This window comes from Silene latifolia, chromosome 4 (genome assembly GCF_048544455.1).
Source record: "Silene latifolia isolate original U9 population chromosome 4, ASM4854445v1, whole genome shotgun sequence".
NCBI lineage: Eukaryota > Viridiplantae > Streptophyta > Magnoliopsida > Caryophyllales > Caryophyllaceae > Silene > Silene latifolia.
The window spans coordinates 77470481-77482362 of NC_133529.1; the positions used below are offsets into that span (position 1 = coordinate 77470481).

Sequence of the window (11882 nt, forward strand, 5' to 3'; positions counted from 1 at the left end):
TGAAGCCACTCCCGCAAGTGACTCCACCACAATCACACACCACCACAGCTGTCACAACACCACAACCGTCACAACACAACCACATAACCACCGTCATCACATCACCCATACTCCGATGATCAACAGATAACAACAATTACAACACAATCACAGTCTTAAATCAATTAACAGTAACTGAGTAGGGAAACCCTACCTTTTCGCAATCCGCTATGCTGCAATCAATCATACAAATGCATAACAAATACCACATCGTCACCTACAACAATGGTAATCAACAATCAACAAATATATGATGAGCAAACCCTAAACCCCCAAATTAATCCAAACTAGGGTTTGCTAACTTATAAGGACAACAATAGATCAATAAAGATAAGACACTTACTATGACGACTGAAACGGAATATGGTGCTAGAACCCACAATCGATGACCTTTGCCTTGGAATTGATGAAGATGATTAGAGGGGGAAGAAACGTAGTTTATGTTTTTGGAAGAGAATGCCTTTAGAAACTGACAAACGATTATATAAATAATCTCTAATCATTTTAATCAAAACCGCGGAAATAATACCCGACAGACCGGATACTCGGTCGAGTATAAAGTATACTCGGCCGAGTACCCTCTACTCGGTCGAGTATTCAGCATACTCGGCCGAGTGTTCCTGAGCAGTAGCCAAACAGGCTACACGAAACACTCTATTCGACCGAGTAGGCCATACTCGGTCGAGTACCAGCCTATAAAATCCGTAGTATTACAGTCTTCCCTCCTTAAAAAGAACTTCGTCCCCGAAGTTCAAACCCAACCTATGAAACCTGGACACCTAACACTAGGTCTACCAACCACACTTACTTCCACCACATGACTCACGATATCGTCCCAACTACAGCATATACTCTCAATACTAACTCCATAATATTACCAAATAACCACAATATAATGTTGCCAACCTTGTCTCACTTCCATAACACTCACTAGTAACTCAATACCAAGACAATCCACCGGTCAAGATCAACCATCAAGACGGAATGTTACATTCTACCACCCTTAGAACGAACTTCGTCCTCGAAGTTTACTCACACACATAAACATCCTCACACAATCCGTTAATACTATCGAATTTTACTCACACTCCTAAACATCATACTACTACGAGCACTGCCATTACCTGTATTAAAATCAACCATAACACGAATCCATCCTTTACTCTACACCAACACTCAAACTTCCAAATGTGCTATAACATGTACAACCATCAAACTCTCTTTTCCCTTTCTACTCCTCTTAAGATAAATGTTACATCCTCGTAACTCATTAATACTAGGTCCTTTGCTATACCTCCCATAATCCTCATTACTACTGCATGACAACGAGCACCCACTATAACCTCAACACCTACAACCATTCCTATATCGAGGACTCTCTTTCTTTAACAGTTCTCGTGCCCCCAATTATTCTGTATCCCCATAACATATATCATAAAATCCTCAGTATAACCACTACTCCATCTCTTCTACACTACCACAAAACGACATACTTCTATATACATATACACTTATCTCCACAATCTTATCTCACAATCCTCAAGTGTTACACATACTCACATTAACTTCTCAAGTTCATCTCTTCTATTACAACAAAACTCACCCTTGACTTGACATGATACTAAGTCCTAAAACTCCGTACTCGCTGTCCCAAGAAAACGGTGCTAAACCACATGTAGTTCCAGATCAATACCACACATGCTCCACAATCTCTTGCCACAACTATGTCCACCAACGTCTCATCTAAAACAAGATCAAAAGTACTCCAACAACCTCTCACAACGTTGTCCCATTAACAGCTTAATACTGTATCATGACAACAACAGAACCACACCCATACCGACACTGGTAAGAAACATCGAGAAACAAAACAACGGTTTATATGCCCCGACCGACACTGACATGAAATAGCAGTAACCAACAACAATCTATGACACCACGAAAATACTCTTATCACCACACGAATTACCGTGCACAGTGCGCAAAAACCACATCGATAGCCATCACAACTTTTACAATCTCATAACACTGACTCAGCACAACTTCCTTGACCACAAAACTTTCTTAAAACTGCTCTACCAGATCACGACGCAGCATATTAGACGGGATCACAAATACCAACTTTATGAACATTATCCATACCAAGACTCTTGAGGCCGGAACCTCACACCATCACTTACAGATATCATACATACACATATAAGTGTAACCTATGACGCGGAACACACATATAACGACTCGTAACTATCACGTCACACAATTACTCGTGAGGCCAGGACCTCACACAAAGTTTTACATCCCATGGACCCATAATCGAATCTAACTAGCTAATCCTGATCTCGTAAGTTACCACTTGACAATGAATACCTCTCATCCGGACTTAACTCAGGTGCCTTTCATAACATATTCTCTCATACACATAATTATCACCCCTCCGGTAAATGTAGCCATAACATCAGTACCCAACTTCCAGCGAACAACTCATATATCCACACCTTATACCCCCCTCGTAACCAAACATACTAATCACCTCCACAAAATCAACCTCATTAGAACAACTAACTTCCCTAAAGTAACATCATCCTCAACCACTAGTGACAATACTATGACATCAACATCCCCCATGCAACTACTCTCTCACTATCACTTATTAATATAACAATCCGTTTCCTCTCTTTGGTTATCACCCCAAATAACGAACATCCAATCCATCAACAAAATCTACCTCAACATTATTCCCAATTCTATCCTTTATCGTAACGTCACCTAACTCTCCACCAAAATCTCAGACCGTGCAAACATTCTACAAGCTTCATACTCTCTTAATACCTCGAAACTCACGGCTAACACATCGTCCTGCTCTCCTATATAACCATCAACTCACACCCTCTAGTGAGGCTATCGTACATTTCCATAATTTCCTACCTTCATGCTCCTTAACTCCGGTCAACGTTCTCTCAACTTACTTCCATCCCTCTTTTCTCCTTTTTACTTAATAATACCAATTAATAATTCATCTCTTTTCTCTTTTTACCTAACACTTTAGTAATCCGATTACCTTCTTGTTACTCCATAACTCAAATTCCAGTAATTCATATCGATATCTTCTCTTTATTTCTTATCACTTATCTCGCTCCTCCCATCATACTATTCACTCGCACTTGTTACCATCAAGTCTACACACTAACAGTTATTCTTCAATAAGCCGTATCTCCCTGTCGTATCTCTAGGAAACCAAATATTTACCTCATACCGTTAATTTCCCAAAGAATTACACACTAGGCTCACCCCTTGATATTCCAAATTCCCAAACTCAGTCACTATCTACAAATCCACGTCGCGACATAACTCCATCTAAGTTCACTACATACCCTACTTCTCTATCCCTCTACCACAACCTTTCATTACATATATCCTTAAGCAACTCAATCCTAACCGTCTCCCTCCATAAATCCTTACACATCCCAATATGTCACAATTCGTATCCCTCATCTCAATCTTTCATTCTCACGTTTTTTTTTCACTTACATCACCCTTGTCCATAAACACTGACTTTTATGTTACTCAACACACAACGATATCACTCACCATATCTCACCAACATGTTCCTTACCTTGATTAGCTCATCATTCCTCCGTTTCCTTTTTTTTCACTATCCCTTACAACCATATATAACTCATATCCTTTATATCCAACACCTATCCCTCATAAGCCGGCATTCTCCCTATCATAGCATTTGGTAACTTACGTATCAAGACCGTCACATATATAAAAGAATGCGTTAAGACTCAAAACATACGTGTGCACATACCCCACGACTCAAAACAAATGTAAGAACATAGCCACCGACTTAAAAATTAAGGTGAAAATATAGCCACCGACTCAAAATAGCCGCCCACTGAGGTACTCGGTCGAGTACATAGCATACTAGGTCGAGTACAGGATACTCGGTCGAGTAACTATATTACTCGGCCGAGTTTTCGACTCCAGAAGCAAACGTAATTATAACAGAGGATTACTCGGTCGAGTATTGGGAATACTCGGCCGAGTAGCCCTTACTCGGTCGAGTACTACTCTACTCGGTCGAGTACTACTCTACTCGGTCGAGTACCAACACAATTCTCAGCATCGTCCAGGTTTCGTAAAACAGTCATATCTCACTCGTTACTTGGTCGTTTTGGGCGTGTGACCTATCGTTAGAATCGTAAGAAGACAAGCTATCACCTCCAATTGGAATTACAGCAATATCATTTCTAGAACTTAACTTATGACAGTTTTAAGACAACCCTTCCGTAATCGATCTTCATACAAATCAAATTTTCTAAACACCACAACTTGAACATAAATAAAGCAAACAATAACAACTCAATACTTCTAAAAACCAGTACATAGGTGAAGTTTCATCATATCCACACGTGCATTAAACACAACATAACTTACAATAACATACTCAAGCATGCAATTCTATATACTATGCATCGCTACCCATAGTTAAGCATATTACGTCATAAATCTGAAAGCCACATAGTAAACACGTAACATGCCAATACTTTTCATGCCAAAACCGTTTCAAATGATTTCACACATCAATTCCATCATGCCTTTCTACCACTTTCACAATGTCCGTCACAAATTTTCACACATTACACCTTCTACCACATGTTCCAAGCATTCAATTTCGACGCACCACACGCATGAATCAAACAAACACACAACACAGTTCCCCCCGTGACCGGCTTGAGTTTGTGAGGGCCATAGTGCGACTCCGGGACATCTCCCAAGTCCTTGCGGTAGCTCCAAACAACTCTCCCCGGGTTCATTTTATTTAGACTCCTTAAGTTCATTGAATTGATTAGTTTTAGGTGCCAGAATCTTCGGCTCTGATACCACTTTGTAACACCCCCTCATACCAAGGTACCTTACCAAGGACTACCCTAGCATGAAAGGCTGTTACCATCTCGGTTTCCCGAGGTTAGTATATCAAAGTTACCAATTCCAAACAACCTTTATTAAAGTATAAAGACTTAGTGATTACATGTTTTTAAAATCAACCAAACATTAACTATGAAAGGTCTAAAACCTACAGAGAATGTAAGCAAAGTCTTTTGACGGCGGAAGCTAGACTCGAGTGGTGACTTCCCATGACTGTCCCATAGCTAAACATCTGCATTACCTGTCACAATCTGCTCACCATCCCCGAATGGATCACCGCAGGTTTTACAAAATAACAACCAGGGTCAGTTACCGTTCAATCAAGATAAGACAAACAAACCATGCAACCGGCTGATCATCCTCCATCCCCGGTCTCCCGATCTCACACAATAACCGACTACACACTGAAGTGTGTAGCCCTGCCAGATTACCCATCGCAACAGGCAATCCTTGCCGCCAGTGGGTGACTGCAGCCCATCCCTACCTAGTCCAGCTCATCAACGAGCGACTAACAATCCCTGTCCCTTAATGTGCACATCCCCTCCCGTGACGGGTTCCACGGAGGGCGAACTAGGGTGTGAAGCCACTCCCGCAAGTGACTCCACCACAATCACACACCACCACAGCATCACAGCTGTCACAACACCACAACCGTCACAACACAACCACATAACCACCGTCATCACATCACCCATACTCCGATGATCAGCAGATAACAACAATTACAACACAATCACAGTCTTAAATCAATTAACAGTAACTGAGTAGGGAAACCCTACCTTTTCGCAATCTGCTATGCTGCAATCAATCATACAAATGCATAACAAATACCACATCGTCACCTACAACAATGGTAATCAACAATCAACACATATATGATGAGCAAACCCTAAACCCTCAAATTAATCCAAACTAGGGTTTGCTAACTTATAAGGACAACAATAGATCAATAAAGATAAGACACTTACTATGACGACTGACACGGAATATGGTGCTAGAACCCACAATCGATGACCTTTGCCTTGGAATTGATGAAGATGATTAGAGGGGGAAGAAACGTAGTTTATGTTTTTGGAAGAGAATGACTTTAGAAACTGACAAACGATTATATAAATAATCTCTAATCATTTTAATCAAAACCGCGGAAATAATACCCGACAGACCGGATACTCGGTCGAGTATAAAGTATACTCGGCCGAGTACCCTCTACTCGGTCGAGTATTCAGCATACTCGGCCGAGTGTTCCTGAGCAGTAGCAAAACATGCTACACGACACACTCTATTCGACCGAGTAGGCCATACTCGGTCGAGTACCAGCCTATAAAATCCGTAGTATTACAGTCTTCCCTCCTTAAAAAGAACTTCGTCCCCGAAGTTCAAACCCAACCTATGAAACCTGGACACCTAACACTAGGTCTACCAACCACACTTACTTCCACCACATGACTCACGATATCGTCCCAACTACAGCATATACTCTCAATACTAACTCCATAATATTACCAAATAACCACAATATAATGTTGCCAACCTTGTCTCACTTCCATAACACTCACTAGTAACTCAATACCAAGACAATCCACCGGTCAAGATCAACCATCAAGACGGAATGTTACATTCTACCACCCTTAGAACGAACTTCGTCCTCGAAGTTTACTCACACACATAAACATCCTCACACAATCCGTTAATACTATCGAATTTTACTCACACTCCTAAACATCATACTACTACGAGCACTGCCATTACCTGTATTAAAATCAACCATAACATGAATCCATCCTTTACTCTACACCAACACTCAAACTTCCAAATGTGCTATAACATGTACAACCATCAAACTCTCTTTTCCCTTTCTACTCCTCTTAAGATAAATGTTACATCCTCGTAACTCACTAATACTAGGTCCTTTGCTATACATCCCATAATCCTCATTACTACTGCATGACAACGAGCACCCACTATAACCTCAACACCTACAACCATTCCTATATCGAGGACTCTCTTTCTTTAACAGTTCTCGTGCCCCCAATTATTCTGTATCCCCATAACATATATCATAAAATCCTCAGTATAACCACTACTCCATCTCTTCTACACTACCACAAAACGACATACTTCTATATACATATACACTCATCTCCACAATCTTATCTCACAATCCGCAAGTGTTACACATACTCACATTAACTTCTCAAGTTCATCTCTCTATTACCACAAAACTCACCCTTGACTTGACATGATACTAAGTCCTAAAACTCCGTACTCGCTGTCCCAAGAAAACGGTGCTAAACCGCATGTAGTTCCAGATCAATACCACACATGCTCCACAATCTCTTGCCACAACTATGTCCACCAACGTCTCATCTAAAACAAGATCAAAAGTACTCCAACAACCTCTCACAACGTTGTCCCATTAACAGCTTAATACTGTACCATGACAACAACAGAACCACACCCATACCGACACTGGTAAGAAACATCGAGAAACAAAACAACGGTTTATATGCCCCGACCGACACTGACATGAAATAGCAGTAACCAACAACAATCTATGACACCACGAAAATACTCTTATCACCACACGAATTACCGTGCACAGTGCGCAAAAACCACTTCGATAGCCATCACAACTTTTACAATCTCATAACACTGACTCAGTACAACTTCCTTGACCACAAAACTTTCTTAAAACTGCTCTACCAGATCACGACGCAGCATATTAGACGGGATCACAAATACCAACTTTATGAACATTATCCATACCAAGACTCTTGAGGCCGGAATCTCGCACCATCACTTACAGATATCATACATACACATATAAGTGTAACCTATGACGCGGAACACACATATAACGACTCGTAACTATCACGTCACACAATTACTCGTGAGGCCAGGACCTCACACAAAGTTTTACATCCCATGGACCCATAATCGAATGTCACCAGTAAAAGGATAGAATTTCATGTCATAACTATTGGTTGAATAGGTTGGGTCAAATGTCACCACCTCACCATATAGTGAGTAGTTTCGACGTGCCTCTGCGTCAGCCCAAATAACACGAACCAAACACTTATTCTCATCAACCTCATATGCATAATAAAACCCTGGCCTAGTTTCAGAAAGCACTTTAAGCTGATTTATGAACATTTGAGCATCCCGCTGCCCGATAAAACACTTGACTTCCCTACCAAAATTTTTAAAGTCGGTCAAACAAGCTCCCACATTTTGATAACTATCAACATACTCCTTATAAGACCTGAAAGTAGTCGTTGGGCCGATATTCACCTTGTAATTGTCAATTATTGTTTGTTTCTGATGTAAATTAAGGTGTCTGGATTTGTTCTGAAATTCTTTATACTTTAGTGGACAAAGAAGGTGATTATGGGCAGCATGAAACTGATCAACAACAAAGAGTGGGACTTTAACTTGGTCAATTTCTTTGATGACAAATCTGAATAAAATCATGGCCTTACAACCAATCCTAGTAATCTTGGTCTTCTTAGGATCATATGGTTTGATCCTTTTCTCCTCTTCACCATTAGAGGGTAACACTTTCGGCTGACTACCCTAAACCCTTCTCTATTACAGACAATCAGTTTTATCTTTATATCACCACTACCACGAAACCTTTTAGTTGAAGACTTTCTTGGTTCAAATCCGCAAGCGTCCGCATAAGTTTCATAAAATTGGATACACTCATCTAAGGTAGCAAAACTTTGTCCTATTCTAGGTGTAAATTGAGTGGCAACATTCTGTATCCACTCCTCAGAACCTCCAGAGGTGACAATCAAAGAAAGGTGATTTCCACCATGCACATCATCAACTTGTATGCATTGTGGAGTACAAGCAGGTACAAGAGAAGCAGAAGAAGTCTCTTCAAAACAGGGTGATGGAACAAATTCTAGTAGAAAAAAGTTAATTAGAGTAAATCAGGCTGTGATATTATTAAGGATAACATGTGATACTATTAAGCATACCGGCTGATACTGATTTACATTAAGTAACTACAGTAAAGCATAGTGTGGGATACTAATTTACACAAGCATGTATTGTTAGATATTCTAGTGTATGATACTCTTGTGAAGGATATGTGATATTATCAAAGACAAAGTGTGATATGCTAATTAGGTAAACATATAGTATAACATCACTATATTTTAAACTAGGATACTGTAAAGAGTACGAGTGATACTAATGAAGATATGTTGTGATACTAAACTAAATGAAGTAGGTAAACAAAATTAGGTCAAACGACAACAATAAGGTTAGGCAGAGAACTGTTAACATGTAATATTAGAACTGTTAACATGTAAACAAGGAAAGATGACTCAAATTGTAAATCTGAATAAAGCATGCAATAAACAAAACAATCATTGACAATTGAATGCAAAACAGTACGCAAAAAGAGAAGACGAAATAAAGCGATAATTGTAATAGTGATGAGCAATATATACATGAGATGATCAAGCTGATAAAACTAAGAAAAGATGACTGAAATTCACATATTGAAACAAAAAAAACACTAAATCAGGTAACACGAGATGATTGAAACATAAATTAAAACGGAAAACCGATTACAATTAAACAGCAGTTAATAAAAACGCAGAAAAGATGACTAGAATTCAGGAATTGAGACAAAAGACAAAACGAAAATACAAAAATTAAAGGAATCGTACATGAAGAAATACCTGACATTGCAGTAGGATAGATGGAGAAATTAAAATCGATTAGATTGATTGCAAAATTCAAGCGATGTTCAAGAGCTGAAGAATTCAAGCGATTGATTGCAAAATTCAAGCGATTGATTGCAAAAATCGACGATCAGGAGCTGAAGAACAAATTAGAGACGGCTGAATTTTAGAGAGAGAGAGAGAGAAGAAAGAGGGAAAAAGAATTAGAATGACAGAAAGGCAGGAGGAGGGAGTATATATAATAAGCTGTGAAAAGACAATTCTACCCTTCTTATAGCGCGCAGATCTCAGCCATCGGTGCCTATAATCTAACGGCTGAAAGTGAGACTCATGGACTCAAAAATTGAAGGTAAACTCATGTGATCCTAATTCTATATATATATATATATATATATATATATATATATATATATATATATATATATATATATATATATATATATATATATATATATATATATATATATATATATATATATATATATATATATATATATATATATATATATTCGGGATCCTATGAGAACCATCAAGATAATGAGAACCATGAGAACCACTCACAGCCCTTAGATCAAACTGAAATTTGACGGTGAGATGAATATTGATTAAACTTATTCTACTTTGTCAAAAACTGTCGAACCTCCAAACCCAGGACTCATTCATTTTCCAAATTTTCTTCTCTCTCATATTTTCTTTCTCTCTTCGACTATCAAATTTTTCAACACATTCCAGCTCTTGCTTTTCTACGTTCGATCGTCACAAATATTCCGATCAAAATCTTCCACGCTTATTCCAGCAATGGATCCTGGTACTTTGATGAGGTAAACTTTCGATATTGATGATTAATTTTTGTCGAAATTAAGGTTTATATCTTTTTCACTTTGTAATTTTTTATCTGTCAATTAAATTAGTTTAATTTAGGCCTTGATTAATATGTTAAAAGTCGTAATGATGAATTATAGTTGGACTAGATTAAATTGTGATGGGAAAATTGATTAAAGTTTGAACCTGTTGATGTGAATTGTTGTTTGATGAAGTTAATTGATCAAATTGTGAGTATGGACTATGGAGCAGCTAATTAAGCATTTGGACTCTCAAATGAAGGTCGTTATACCTTGTAGCATCGAGATTCGAAGTCTAATTATGATGTTGTTTCGTCTTAAGAATTAGAATATACGGAATTCTCATTAGGCTAGTTCAGTAGTTGGACTAGATTATCGCGGTTTTCCAAGTTTTAGATAACATCTCCAGTTCCTAGTAAGTTACTTGATCAAAACTTGATTTTCACACATTTTCCCGTTCATTAAAGGTTGAATGTCTCCAATTCTTTGCTTCTGCAGTCAACTTGAAAACGGCTGTCCTGGCATTTTCGTGATGTCTGTGTCTACTAGATCACCAAAGGCATGTGGTAACCTTATAATCAACTCTTATTGCCTGAGAAAATGCGTTGTCTGTTTTTGACTCTCCAATCTTACACCTGCAGATATTCTGGAGAGTTGTTGGTTTGAAAGGAATTGTATAAGTTGAGAGAGGGAACGTCGATGGGCAACATGGTTACTTGGTATGCTAAAAGTCTAATGTCGCGCTACCAACAGATAATTTTAGGGTAATCTTCATTTTTTAGATGAATATTTGATCTTGATCGTATTTGCACCATCGTTTCAGGTCTCTAAATTTAATACACTGATGGGTAATGTAGCAGCTCCTTCTACCCATTCAGAGGGGTAACTGAAGAATTGAAAACTTTCTTACATGATATCTCACAGGTTAGTCCAAAGGATAATTTGATAGCAGAATAATGAGTTAAAAAGTACATAGTATCGGCCATCGAATACCATCTACGTGAGTACGCGTTGTAAACTTTACATGACAAATATTGAACATGATTTGTTTGCAGACATCCAACGACCATGTAAGTGATCCTCGACTGTCATTTGTTGAAGGTGCCCGCGATGTAGTAGTTCTAGAGGCGATGCTTGAATCTGGAAAGAATAATGGAGCCGTGGTACCTGTCAAAAGATTTACTCGCAATGGAGCTGTGGTACCTGTCAAATGTGCGCCGTTTCGTCTTTTTTTCTCTTTAATCCCCTTTTGAATGACTTTTCCGGAAAATAGTACCTCGGAGTTGGATAATCCTACCCAAACCCTTTTCCCCTAAAAAGGGTTCACTCTTCCCCTCTAGGGTGTTTTTTGGTCTTGCTCCCGTTCAAATGA

General features: G+C 38.8%; 1 long non-coding RNA gene across 1 annotated transcript; it reads left to right on the forward strand.

Annotated features, from left to right (window-relative positions):
• Window positions 1-10904: 10904 nt before the first annotated feature.
• On the forward strand, window positions 10905-11211 carry LOC141652307 (uncharacterized). Its single transcript, XR_012547124.1, has 3 exons — window positions 10905-10925; window positions 11009-11069; window positions 11152-11211. It is a non-coding gene; the product is annotated as an uncharacterized LOC141652307 (long non-coding RNA).
• The last annotated feature ends 671 nt before the right edge of the window (window positions 11212-11882 follow it).